Raw genomic sequence first — 15,428 nt, 5'->3', positions numbered from 1 at the left:
GCATAGACATACAATCATATATTGCTTGGTTAGAAAGACTCAAGACTTACCGCTTTTGGATGGCATACCATGCCGTTAGGTGGCCAACACACTTGGTTTTCCAAAGGGCAAGTTGAGGCCACCTTATTATTTTAAAAATTGGTTGTAACTTGCTATTAAATCAATAGAAAAAAGAGGTACTGCCAAGCTTAAAAAAAAAATAGATCCAATGGGCTAATATTATAAACCCAAGGGATTCTAAATATTATAAGTCAAGGCATAAATATTATAAACTCTTAGGATTAATAAACATAACAAATTAATATTAATATTACTATTATAAACCCTAAAATTATAAAATCCAATATTATAAAGTGAACATTTCAAACCCTTATATTAAATGTGATATTATAAATCTCAATATTATAAATCCAAAGGCATAGTATATAAGTTCGAGCATAAATAAACCCAAGGAATTAATATTATAGACCCAACAGAAAATAAACCTAGGGGAAAAATATTAAACCTTGGAATTTATGTTATAAACCCAAGGGATTATAAACCCAATGAAAAACCTTAAGATTAGTATTATAAACAATACGATTATAAACCTTAATATTATAAACCCATAGAAATAATTTTATAAATGCAATAATGTGATGTTGGTATTAATCACAAAAATATAAATATTTATTATTAGTAATTAAACTTAATATAAATATAAATATTACTATTGGAAATTAATAGTTATAATATTAATAATATTAGTCATTATTAACTATAATAATTATTAATTATTAATAATTACAAAATATTATTAATTAATAGTTAATAATTATTAGTAAATAGTAATAATTATAAATTATTAAATATTAATTACCAATAATTATTAATAATTATAAATATTAATAATTAATAATTATTGTTATATTATAAACCAAATGGATTGATACTATAAACCCAAGGGATTAATGAACCCAACTCATTATTAATATTCTAATTTCAAGACATCAAAAACCCTATGGATTAATGAACCCAACTAATTATTAATATTATAAACCAAATGGATTAATAAACCCAGATTAATACTATAAACCTAAGGGATCAGTAAACCCAATATACTAGTATTATAAACCTTAGGGATTAATATTATAAGTCATAATATTACAAATTATAAATCCAAGATATTAATATTAAACTAAAAATAAATCCAAGAGATTAATATTAATATTAAACCCAAGATATTAATATTCTAAACCAAGGGATTAATAAACCCAAGGAATTTGTATTATAAACCCAATGGATTATAAACCCAAGAGATTTAAATTAAACCCTAGGATTAATATTATAAACCTTATGAATGATATTATACACTAAGAATATGAACTCTTATATATATATATATATATATATATATATATATTTTTTTTTTTTTTTTTTTTTCTGAATCAGGCTATTCTATTATAGTACAAAAAGTCAAAAAATTACATCAGTGTTACAACAGGGCCATGGCCCTGTAACTCCTGCCGAAAGATTGACAGTTTGCCCAAATTTATACATACCCAAAATTGAACAGGTACAAAAATTGGATGCTGAGCATGGACATGCTGTGACGGACTAACATAACGACACATGACATTACTTGATCAAGGACTGATAAACATATGGATCCTTATAGCCGACACATAGATTTTGAAATCCAGACTGAAACCGAACACATACAGATAACAAGGTACGAAAACAGAGTGTAGCTTTCCTTTCCAGGCTGCTGAGAGCGAACTGATTGGTTGAATTAATCATCGTCTGTGGTATAGGGCTCTTCCTCCACCTTGCCCCTAAATTGCTGGGAGTCATCCAAGTCAGAGAGAGGGACCACCGAGCTGGTATGGATCCTCTGAGCCGGTTCGCTTGGGCCCGCAAGGGCAGCTTGAGTAGCTGGGGAGGAACTTTCCCTAGTAGGGCGTTGCAGATCAATTGTGGGCACCTGCATATCAATTGTGGGCACAGTCCCTTGAGCCGGTGGAGGGTTTCCTTGAGTTGCTTCAGCTTGACCTCTGAGATTGCCACAATGCTCGACAGAAACAGATATGATGAATGTGGAGTTTGCCAGTGTGCAAGGTATTCTATACCTGACTGTGGGATGCGCTGCATGTCCGCATTCTGGTATATCTCCGCTCCCAGGCGCGCTGCCACGTCCCGTTGCTCTACCATGGAAGCAATGCTGGTCAGATGTTACCTCGACAGAGGAAGAAGGAGAAATTGCGGTCCTCTGAGCTGAAGCCCGACCCCGAGAGCCTCCTCGTCGGCTGCTCATTCTGAGGCGCTCCCTCTGCATTGCTAAGTTTGCCACAGAGCAAGAATGTCCCTGCGCAATCCCCCACCTCACCAGAGAATGCTCCAACGCTGCAGCGGAGTGCCCAACAGCTTCGAATGAATGCAAGAATGTGACAGAGGCTCCCGGCATATGAAGCGCCATCGCACAGATTTGCAGGAGGACAATAAAGGCAGACAAGACTGGTAATAACACCCGCGGAGGATCACCTGCATTCGCCCATATGAAACAGGCTGCAGGGTACTGCGTGGCACGTCCGGGCTGACACATGCCCATGTGACGCACCACCTGTGGGCTGCGCTGCATATTAAACACCCGCATCCAGGAAATATGAACTCTTATATTAATAAACCCAAGGGATTGATATCATAAAAGCAAGAGACTAATAAACCGAGGGGATTATCAACCCATGAGAATAATATTAAACACAAGGAATTAATATTATAAACCCAAGGGATATAAACCCTAAGGTAAATATTATAAACCCTAAAATAAACATTAAAACTTAAGATTAATATTATAAACTGAATATTAAAAAGCCATAGTATTATAAACATTGTATTAAGCCCAAGTTTTGTAATGTAGCAATGTGAATATTAAACCCTAGGAATATAAACCTCATGATTAATAAACGCCAAGGATTAACATTATAAATGTTATGATTAATATTAAATCCTACTAATATAAACCTTATGATTAATATATAAACCCAAGGAATTTACATCATAAACCTAATGGATTATAAACCCAAGGAATCTATATTATAAAACTAATGGATTATAAACCAAAGGGATCTATATTAAACCTTAGGATTAATATTATAAACTCCATCAATAATATTATACCCTAGGAATATGAACCCTTAGATTAATAAACCCAAGGGATTGATATTATAAACCCAAGATACTAATAAAAACAAGGGATTAATACTAAAAACCTAAAAAACCCAAAGGATTAATATTGTAAACCCAAGGTATATAAACCCTAAGATAAATATCATAAACCCTAAAACAAACATGGCTGACCATGGTTGACTATGATTGATTTTTCATATTATGCAATATTATAAACCCAAAATTACAAAATGAAATATCACAAATACAATGGACTAATATTATAACCCCAAGGGGAAATAAACACGAGGATTTAGTATTATAAACCCAAGGAAAAATAAACACAAGGGGAAAATATTAAACCCTAAGATTAAGAATAATAAACCCAAATGATTAATAAACCTAAGGGAAAATAAATCCTAGGAATTAATATTATAAATGTTGGCATTATGGCTAAAGTGTTGTCCTTGATGGCAACCCATTTAGGTGATAGATCACAGTACTTCAAGTCAGCAGCAGAGATTGATGATCAGCTATCAAATATTGAAGAAAATAAGGGGTACGCAGGTACACCTTACATAAGGTGCGTACACGCAGGTCGGTGTTACATAAAGTGCGTACATACCCGCAGTTATCCCGTTCAGGAGGTGCGTACCCCCAGTGCACACATTTCAAGGCAAAGAAATTCACACGTGGGGTTTCTTATGTTTAACCTTTGGTATTTAGCCGACGGTTTTGTGTTATTATGGTGTTGGCCCGTGGTATTAATCCATGATTTAAGGAAGAGCTTTCCTATATAAAGCAAAGGAGATCATTTGGCTTGTGCATGTTTTGGGTTGAATATCTTATGAGGGCTAGATCTGAAATATTATGATCTCTTGGGAGTATGTCTAGATCTAAATAAGGCGAATCTACTGATGGATTGAGATCTCTTCGGCGCATGTTCAGATCTGTAAATCTGACTGTCTGGGTTATTTTTGAAGTCTTGAAATCATCTATGCCCGAAGGTACGCAGGTACAGTGAAAGAAAAGTGCGTACATACGCAGGAACGAAGCGTTTCAGGTGCGCCGGTACGCAGGCACAGAAGGGTTGCAGGTGCGGAGGTCCGCAGGCAGTTCAATGGATACAGTGCATATGTAAGTAGGCGAGCAGTTGAGCAGGGTGCGTACGTAAGCAGGCGAGCAGTTGAGCAGGGTGCATACGTAAGCAAGCGAGCAGTTGAGCAGGGTGCGTACTGTAAGCAGGCAGTACATGGGTGAAGCTGCTTACTTCTCTTAAAATCTTTGTTTATCATTGTTGTGTTCTGGGTATGGTCCTATTATTGTTGATCTAGTTACTAAAGTTGACTGGGTGATTCTCTTATACTTGATGATCATTTGATGCTTATGGATCCAGTTTGAAAATTTATGAAAAGTGGTCCTTGTAAGAAAAGAGGTAGGGGTTGTAGCTCCCTTCCAGGAGAGACCGGAAAATGAGAGAGAGAGTTGTAGCTCTCTGCAGGTTGCAGCCTGCGTACTGGTAAATGACTGCACCAGTACATAACCATTGTAAAAGGAGTTTCTAATTTGAAAGAAGATAGAGACATATTGCAGCAGGTGGTTTTCACCCACATTGGGTTTCCACCTTACATCTTGTGTTCTTTGGTGTGACTATCTGTTTTCTTTGTTCATGTTCATTATTTTATTGTACTGACATGCAAAAATAATTCAAGGAACAAATAAGGAAGATTTATTAAAAGAGTTAGATAATACTGATTCACCCCCCCTCTCAGTATTATTTCCATCAATTGGTATCAGAGCAGGTCCTTCAGAGAAGCTTGATCGCTTGAAGGTAGATCGTTCATCATGAGCAACTACGAGAGAGAAGCATCAATCAGGCCACCGGTTTTTGATGGGAAAAATTTCAATTATTGGAAGGTAAGAGTTACTGCCTATCTTCAATCTCTTGGTACAGAAGTTTGGGACATCGTAGAGACAGGCTACGCTTTTCCTTCAGCCACTCCTACAGATGCAGCCGAGAAAAAGAAGTATGAAACAAATGCGAAAGCAGTCAGTACTCTATTAGGATGTATATCCCAATCAGAATTCATGAAGGTAATGCACTATAAATCCGCAAAAGAGATATGGGACAAAATTGTCACGAGCTATGAAGGAGATGAACAGGTAAAACGTGCTAAACTTCAAACTCTCAGAATTCAGTATGAGACTCTCAAGATGTATAATGATGAAAGTGTGGCTAACTATTTTCTTCGGGTAGATGAGGTTGTTAATTGTATGAAAAATTTGGGTGAAGAAATAAAAGAGGCTATTGTGGTTGAAAAGGTTCTAAGATCATTGTCTCCCAAGTTTGAATCTAAAGTATCTGCAATAGAAGAAAAGGAAAATCTACGAATCCTTACTATGTCTCAGCTACATGGAATTCTAACTGCTTATGAAATGAGAAAGGGAGGTCCATCAGATAGAAGAGAAGCTGCTTTCAAGGCATCAGGTAAAGGAGATTATTATGAAGCAAGCCACGTCCCAGAAGAAGAAGAAGAAGAATCAAATTTTGTCAGAAATCTTCAAAGGGGTTCCGGAAGGTTCAGAGGTAAGTTACCTTTTAAATTCTTTTCTTGTGGAAGAGTAGGTCATTATGCTGCAAAATGTCCTTATAAGGATAAAGGAAAGGAACCTGGTAGATGGAACAAGAAACATAATGCAAATAAGAAAAACTACTACACTAATGAAGATAGTGATGGTCTATCAAACAGTGATGAAGATGAACGAGGTAATGAATATAAGTTGTTAATGGCATTTGAAGATGATGATTATATGGATGCTATAGATGTGGATAACCTTTATGATGAAATTACTAGACTCAAGAGATGTATAGAAGAAAAAAATATGATCATTGATACTCTACAATTTCAAATTGATGAAAAAGAAAAACATCTTGAAAAATTAGAAGGTGAAATTGTTGGTCTTAGAAAAGAGATTGAGAAAACAAAAGCTATTAATCTTAAGTTTGTCAAAGGGTCTGAAACTTTGGATGAGATTATCAATGTGCAGCGGTCTCCTCTAAACAAGACAGGTCTGGGCTATAATGGAGAAACTTCTCAAGCATCCACCTCAAAAAGTTATCTTGATGCAGCAAGAAGAAATGAGCAAAAGCACAATGAAGATCATCAGGTAAAGCAGGGACGAATTACAAACAGAAACTATCAGGGGCAATCCATCTTAAGGGTGAACAAAAGCTACAACCAGCCACAGGTAAAATCTTCTCAATTTGGTTCAAGAATAGATGACAATAGAAATTACAATCAATTGGCTGGTAGATTCGATAACCGCAGAAGTTTCTTCAATGGACAATGCTTTTCTTGCCATAACTTTGGTCACAAAGCAGCTCAATGTGTTGCATATAAAACGATCATGACTAGGGAAGGTCAAAAACAAAGAAGTATGACGGGGATTACAAAAAGGACCTATAACAACTTTTCGGTTCTTGAAAATGAAGTTGAATGTTCTATTTGCAATAACTTTGGTCATGAAGACTCTGAATGCAGGAGCAGGTTTCAGCAGAAAAAGGAACAAGCCTCAAGCACCAAAACATGGAAAATAAAGGAACCTCAAACAGAAAGATGTGGGATAGCATTTTATGCAGAGGGACAGGAAAATCTATGGTACATTGACAGTGGATGTTCGAAGCATATGACAGGTGATAAAGAAAAACTTGAGTCTTATTCTGCTCTAGAAAAGGGAAAGAAAGTCTCTTTTGGAAATGATACTCCTGCAACTATAAAAGGAAAAGGCATTGCTCAGTTAAAAGAAAAGGTCAAGGCTAGAAATGTTTTGTATGTTGATGGATTGAAGCATAATCTTCTAAGTGTCAGTCAGATGTGTGATCAAAGAACCGAGGTTATATTCAGATCAAATGGATGTCTTGTTCGTGATCTTGATACAGGTAAAACAGTGATCAAAGGCAAAAGAACTCCAAATAATCTGTACATATTTGAAGAAGGACAACAACAATGCTATCTGAGCAAGGATGATGAGCACTGGTTATGGCATCGGAGGTTGGGACATCTAAGCTTTTCACAAATAAGGAAAGCATGCAAATATCAGGCAGTTCGCGACCTTCCAGATATCAAAATTCCTGACAACGCCATATGCAAATCATGTCAGTTTGGAAAACAAACCAGAACTAACTTTCCAGAGAAACAAGGATCAGCTAGCATGCCTCTTGAGCTAGTACATACAGATACATGCGGTCCTTTCAGGAAAAGAACACCTCGAGGAGAAGAATACTTGATATTATTCATTGATGATTTCTCCAGGTTTGTCTGGTTAGGACTTATGAAGCACAAAGATGAAGCATTCGAAAAATTCAAATCCTTCAAAGCCTTGGTTGAAAATGAATCAGGTCACAAAATTAAGTGCCTCAGATCCGACAAAGGTGGGGAATTTACTTCAAATGAATTTTTCGATTTCTGTGAAGAACATGGGATAAGAAGAGAATTCTCTACAGCAAGAACTCCTCAGCAAAATGGAGTTGTGGAAAGAATGAACAGAACAGTCCAACAAATGGCTCGTGCTATGCTTGATGAGTCAGGAACTCCCACAACTTTCTGGGGTGAAGCTGCACATGCTGCGGTTGTTATTCTCAACAAAACAAATGTCCGGGTGAACAGCACTCAAAATCCTCATGAGCTCTAGAGTGGTAGGACTCCTTCGGTAAAGCACTTCAAAATCTTTGGGAGCAAATGCTATATCAAGAATACTGATGAGCAGCTTGGCAAACTTGAACCTAGAGCAGATGAAGGCATTCTTCTTGGTTACTCTCCACATAGCAAAGCATACAAATGCTACAATAAAAGACTTGGCAGAATTGTTGACAGCATTGATGTAGTGGTTGATGAGAAGGGATACATTCCTAGGCAAGTACATCATGAAGACATCGAAGAAGATGAAGGCTACCCCCAACGACAGAATGATGAAGAAGAAGAACCTCAAGAAGAAACTCAAGAAGAACCAGAGGAGAAAACAAGAATAGAAGAAAAGACTCCATCTAGATATGTCCAGAAGAATCATCCAGAATCTTAGATTATGGGGCAGAAAGAAGCAGGTGTACAAACAAGAAGAACAGTTGCAGAAGCTTCAAGCTATTTGGCATTACTCTCCTCTACTGAACCACAAAATGTGAAAGAGGCATGCAAAGATGAATCTTGGGTGAAGGCAATGGATGAAGAACTTGAGCAGATCGAAAAGAACAACACTTGGGAGCTGGTTCATAGACCAAAAGATAAGAATGTTATCGGAACAAAATGGGTCTTCAAAAATAAATTGAATGAAAATGGAGAAGTAATTAGAAACAAAGCCAGACTTGTTTGTAAAGGGTATGCGCAGCAAGAAGGAATAGACTTTGAAGAAACCTTTGCTCCTGTTGCAAGACTTGAGGCCATCCGAATGTTCCTTGCTCTCTCAAGTTTTCAAAACTTCAAAGTATTTCAAATGGACGTGAAATCAGCCTTTCTAAATGGAGACTTGGAAGAAGAAGTGTACATTGAACAACCAGATGGGTTCATTCTTGGAAATGATCCAAATCTTGTATGCAGATTGAAAAAGGCTCTCTATGGTCTCAAACAAGCTCCAAGGGCTTGGTACTACCGTTTGGACAAATATCTTCATCAACAAGGCTTTTCAAAAGGATCAGCAGATAGCAATCTTTATATAAAAGTTGAAAATGACAAATTGCTAATACTTGTTGTGTATGTAGATGACATTATTTTTGGGAGCAATGAAGAAGCTATGAGTCAAAGCTTTGCCTTGGTCATGCAGAAAGAATTTGAAATGTCCTTGCTAGGAGAACTGACATATTTCCTTGGTTTACAAATCCAACAAAAAGAAGGAGGAATATTTTTATCTCAAACCAAGTATCTCCAACAAATTTTGAAGAAACATGGTATGGAAGATGCAAAACCAGTATGTACACCCATGGTCACAGGATGTAGCCTCAGTGCAAATGATGAATCTGCAGCAGTACATCAACCAACCTACAGATCTATGATTGGAAGTTTACTTTATTTGACAGGTACCCGACCGGACATCATGCATGCAGTTGGAATAGTTGGAAGATTTCAGGCAAATCCGAAGGAGACTCATCTTCAGGCAGTGAAGAGAATTTTCAAATATCTTCAAGGGACTCAAAATTATGGCTTATGCTATCCTAGAGATACAGATCTTACACTTCATGCTTATACAGATGCAGATTGGGCCGGAAGCGTGGATGACAGGAAAATCACAAGTGGTGGTGCGTTCTTTATGGGTTCTAGACTGGTATCTTGGTTCAGCAAGAAACAGAGTTCGATTGCCTTGTCTACAGCTGAAGCGGAATATGTTGCTGCTGCATCTTGTTGCACCCAACTACTTTGGATGATGCAGACTTTGCAGGATTTTCAAATCACTTGTACACCACCTATCCCCATCTTATGTGATAACACAAGTGCAATCAGCATCTCAAAGAATCCGGTTATGCATTCAAAAACCAAGCACATACCAATCAAGTATCATTTTCTCTGGGAACAAGTGCTTGAACAGAAGGTCAAGTTGGAGTATGTTCCTTCTAAGGAACAAGTTGCTGATATTCTCACCAAACCATTGCCCAGGGACACTTTTGAATACCTCAGGCAAAAGCTGGGGGTTGTTGATGCATCATCTTATTGCTGAACCTCTTCTGATTGATGGTACAGGTTCAGGGGGAGCATATAATGCATTGTTGGCATTATGGAGGATGTGCAGAAGGAGATCTTGGAAGTAGCTGCAATATGTCTCTATCTCTTTCATGGTGGATTATGGTTCTTCGTTGCAGATCTGGTTCATATTCAGGGGGAGCATGTTCTTAGGGGGAGCATAACCCTTTGCCCTTGATGTCAAATGGGGAGAATGAGGCTGAAGTTTTGAGGTTGCCATCAAGTCCAAAGGGGGAGATTGTTGGCATTATGGCTAAAGTGTTGTCCTTGATGGCAACCCATTCAGGTGATAGATCACAGTACTTCAAGTCAGCAGCAGAGATTGATGATCAGCTATCAAATATTGAAGAAAATAAGGGGTACGCAGGTACACCTTACATAAGGTGCGTACACGCAGGTCGGTGTTACATAAAGTGCGTACATACCCGCAGTTATCCCGTTCAGGAGGTGCGTACCCCCAGTGCACACATTTCAAGGCAAAGAAATTCACACGTGGGGTTTCTTATGTTTAACCTTTGGTATTTAGCCGACGGTTTTGTGTTATTATGGTGTCGGCCCGTGGTATTAATCCATGATTTAAGGAAGAGCTTTCCTATATAAAGCAAAGGAGATCATTTGGCTTGTGCATGTTTTGGGTTGAATATCTTATGAGGGCTAGATCTGAAATATTATGATCTCTTGGGAGTATGTCTAGATCTAAATAAGGCGAATCTATTGATGGATTGAGATCTCTTCGGCGCATGTATAGATCTGTAGATCTGACTGTCTGGGTTATTTCTGAATTCTTGAAATCATCTATGCCCGAAGGTACGCAGGTACAGTGAAAGAAAAGTGCGTACATACGCAGGAACGAAGCGTTTCAGGTGCGCCGGTACGCAGGCACAGAAGGGTTGCAGGTGCGGAGGTCCGCAGGCAGTTCAATGGATACAGTGCGTATGTAAGCAGGCAAGCAGTTGAGCAGGGTGCGTACGTAAGCAGGCGAGCAGTTGAGCAGGGTGCGTACGTAAGCAGGCGAGCAGTTGAGCAGGGTGCGTACTGTAAGCAGGCAGTACATGGGTGAAGCTGCTTACTTCTCTTAAAATCTTTGTTTATCATTGCTGTGTTCTGGGTCTGGTCCTATTATTGTTGATCTGGTTACTACAGTTGACTGGGTGATTCTCTTATACTTGATGATCATTTGATGCTTATGGATCCAGTTTGAAAATTTATGAAAAGTGGTCCTTGTAAGAAAAGAAGTAGGGGGTTGTAGCTCCCTTCCAGGAGAGACTGGAAAACGAGAGAGAGAGTTGTAGCTCTCTGCAGGTTGCAGCCTGCGTACTGGTAAATGACTGCACCAGTACATAACCATTGTAAAAGGAGTTTCTAATTTGAAAGAAGATAGAGACATATTGCAGCAGGTGGTTTTCACCCACATTGGGTTTCCACCTTACATCTTGTGTTCTTTGGTGTGACTATCTGTTTTCTTTGTTCATGTTCATTATTTTATTGTACTGACATGCAAAAATAATTCAAGGAACAAATAAGGAAGATTTATTAAAAGAGTTAGATAATACTGATTCACCCCCCCTCTCAGTATTATTTCCATCAATAAATCCAATTGAAAATAAACCTAAAAAATATTAAACTTTAAGATTAATAAAAATAAACCCAATGGATTAATATTATAAACCCAAAGGAAAAAAAACTAAACCCTCGCATTAATATGTTACATTATTAATAAGAACAATATGATACATCATGATATTAAACTTTAATATTAAACCGAATATTATAAACCCAAAGGATTAATATTATAAACTCGAGTGGAAATAAACCCCAAGGGTTAATATTATAGACCCAAGAGAAAATAAACCTAACGGAAAAATATTAAACCTTGAAATTTATATTATAAAACTGTTGACAGAGCTGGACTTGCCAATATTCAGGGGATCTCCCTGGTATGAAGTCCCAACTAGACCTCACACTGTTTGGTGTAGGAGTCCCATCTGGTACGATGCCCTGGTTGCCATTATCTTAAAGATATGGCCTAGCACTTGCTTGTTAGCACATGAGAGTGGTTTGTTATGTCTTCGAACAATGAGGTTCGCGTGCCTGGTGAGTGCTCAGTGCCGCTTGGGTCAGAGTTCTTTCACTGTAAAGGGAGAGGGTGGAAGTGAGTCTCAGGTTGAGAGGGAATAGTCCTAACTCTACGAGAGACACACAACACAATAGGACATGCGCAACTTCCAGCGGAGTAGTCCACATGGATGAGGCAGTCACAAACACAAGGTGAACACATAGCACGTACAACACCCAACAGAATAGTCCACACGAGTGCGACGGGAGTTATAACAAGTTTACAAGAATGAATCTGTCGAGTGTCCGACGAGATAGCCCACATGGGCGAGACAACGTTAACAACTTATACAACACATTTTCATAAGAATATGTATTAAAACAACTGAAATAGTTCAACTGTCTTAATACAGGTTAAAGCAACATGCATTACAAGTGTCCAAAGAATAGTCTTACAAACAAATACAATACATGTGTGAAAACGTGCTGGCATGTTAACAGGCTTCTGAATTAAGTGAAAGTTCCAAGACACATCCATACACCATTACATCACTAACCTCGATAGCGGGGCATTGGAGCCACTACTCGCTCCTCAAAGAAAATATTACAGACTCTCAAGGCTATGTGGGAGGAGCCAAGGTGAAAAAGACCTTTGCATGTACAAATGAGGGGTATTTATAGCCAAGGGTAAAACTGGCCCTTGTGACTGTTCGACTTCCCTCATGATTTTTTCACTTACATAACTCTTCAGATTTACATGTGGGTCTCTTGGACTTCCACGTTACATTACCATTAGGGGAATTCTGAGGTCTAAAATGGGTCCCCTAAGAAAAATGTACAACCAAAATAAAATTGATAAGAACCAATATGATTCAAGATGGTGATGTCAACCATGGGGGATGATTCACCATTTTTGGAGTAAAAAAGTAAAAAGATTAAAAAATAATAAAATAATAAAATAACTTTTTCAACTCGTATTTTCAACTTATCTCCCTAAGGTTTTACTCAAATTTTGAGTGAGAGTGCTCGTTGGATGCAAAATTTAATTCCTCATCCAATGCATACCCATGTTACATACTTTCGATAGACCTTGCTACATGAAAATTGAGAAATAAATGAAAAACGTGATTGCAATCACGTTTTTAATGCATTTCTCATTTTTCATGTAGTAGGGTGCATCGAAAGTATGCAACATGGGTACTCCTTGGATGAGGAATAAAATTATGCATCCAACGAGTGTTGCCATTCAAAATTTGAATAAACCCATAGGGAGATAAGTTGAAAATACGAGATGAAAAAATAGTTTTTTCTTTTTCCCCCCTAAAATTTGATGATGTCATCTGATCTTATTTTATAATTCCCATTATTATTTTATAATTTCCTTAGGAGACCCATTTTAAACCTCAAAACTCCCCTAATGATTGATTACAATAGTGTGGCCCACAGTAGTGATGTGGCTGAGATGACTCATGACATGACTCGACATGACAGAGCTGGTGTGTTCATGCTACTGGTGGTGTGCATGTCGAGCTGCAGTGCTACTGAGTGATGGATGTCCTCTTGGTGTATCATAGCTTCACCTCCGCATGACAAGGTGCACAGAGTCTTCGATGGTCTTGGTGTTCACTTGATGTTGCATGTGCATGTTGCTCCTTCGCTTGTACTTTGGCATGCTCCATGTGTTCATTCATTCGTGAACAAATCTCCTCGCATGCATTCCTTGTTCGTCTGTTCGTGAAAAAATCTCCTTGCATGCGCTCCTTGTTCATCCCATTCATTGTCGCGTCATGTCTCATCCATGTACCTATATCTGCAATCACTCATGACAAGACAACATCAAATCCAAAAATATCCTAGTCTACCATGATGCATTGTCATTCGCTTTCAGATGTAGGTGACCGGGAGAGAGGATAAGGCTCTGAAACTGCGCAAGGCAGATTTCAAGCTAGGATGCGGGCTCCGGGCACTGTTCATGAAAACTACACAGAGGTCACTGGGAGGCTGATATGGGCAATCCGGATCAACATTGACTGTTCGCGAGATCTAGCTTGGTTGGAGGGAAAATTTTCACAAGTTTTGAGGGAAGTTAGATTAGGCTAGGTTGCTCAGGAAAATGGCTAAGTGTGCGGCCAGTGAAACATATGTAAACATTGATAGGACTTGACTATGATCACACATGGACACTTAGTGACACAACGTAAACCATCTAGAATGAATAAGGCATACTTTTCTTGATGCAACAACCTTTGTGACAAGAGTGCGTGAAGTGAATGCAAAACATGTCTATGTGATGTCAACCACTCATACACACACAATTCCCTTAAAGCAAGAAAACATTCGCTTTTCGTGACAAACAACAAACCCTATGCCTGATGATGACACATGCTGCATAAATATGAGAATGCGGGCAACTCTTAGGATCAAGGAGTGGAGCTTGAAATCATTAGCTTACCAACAAGTGACCAAGGATGATCTATCACAGAATCTAAGGTAGGCTCTAAAGTTTGCATACAAGCCAAAAAAATTTAGGGTGGTTGTAGCCGCTACAACACTTGGCGAAACACTGGTAGAACTTCAACTCTGTGAATGGACCTTGTTTCGTGAAAAGAAAGTCTAACCCTTCCGGAAGTATTGTTCGATTCTTCAATCATCATGGTTTCTTCACTAGCTTGATTGAAAGATGTAGCACCTACCATGCTCTTGACCAGTCAACACACACTCCAAGCCAAGTTAACTCAAATGTTTCTATTGGGGATGAGGGGTATATTGGTGCATAAGTAATATAATTGTCAGAGTTTAAGTTTCATCTCTAGTGTTGCTCTGCTGCCAACAGGCATGGACAGTACCCTGCGGAGTCACACAGGAACACAAGCATCGCTCCGCTACTAGCAAGCCTTGTCAATACCCCGACAGAGTTACTTACATCACCTCTTTGCACAGGAATCCTTATTTCGGCTTACTCATTTTTACAAAATTTTCATATCTTCATATTTTTTTCAAAGAATTGTGCATAGGTACTTATTTATTTCAGAGGCAGAAGAGAGATCCCGACTTATTGAGAGCAGAAGAGTTTGTTCCTTCGGAGAAGTATGTTATGTATACCTCTGAAAAACTTGTTAAGGTTCCCCCCTCACCTTACTCTACTTGCTTGAGCTGACAAGGGTTAAACCAAAACAACCGACTAGAGTAGGTGGTACTAGTTAGCGCGCAAGCATTGTGCTTTCACCAAGGTTCACTCTGAACAGAACGTATTTTCCATCTAGGCATCATTGACTGAAGACAACAAGTTCTTCATAAAGAGAAAGGACAACATATAACTAGATGTTGATAGTTTTACAAGTCCTCTTAGATTTTCCCAGCTTGTCTCAAGATCCAAACACAGTTTCACAAGAGGCTAACCTATGTGTACAAGTAAGCAAAGAAAGCAAAAAGCAAAAGGCAAAAGTAAAGCAAGAGAAAAACAGGTAGGAAAAGCATGAAAGAAAGCAAACTAAACCAAATAAG

This window comes from Pinus tabuliformis, chromosome 7 (assembly GCF_031772625.1).
Source record: "Pinus tabuliformis cultivar Carrire ecotype Pingquan chromosome 7, CPIR1, whole genome shotgun sequence".
Classification (NCBI taxonomy): domain Eukaryota; kingdom Viridiplantae; phylum Streptophyta; class Pinopsida; order Pinales; family Pinaceae; genus Pinus; species Pinus tabuliformis.
Note: the sequence above shows the minus strand (reverse complement) of the source record.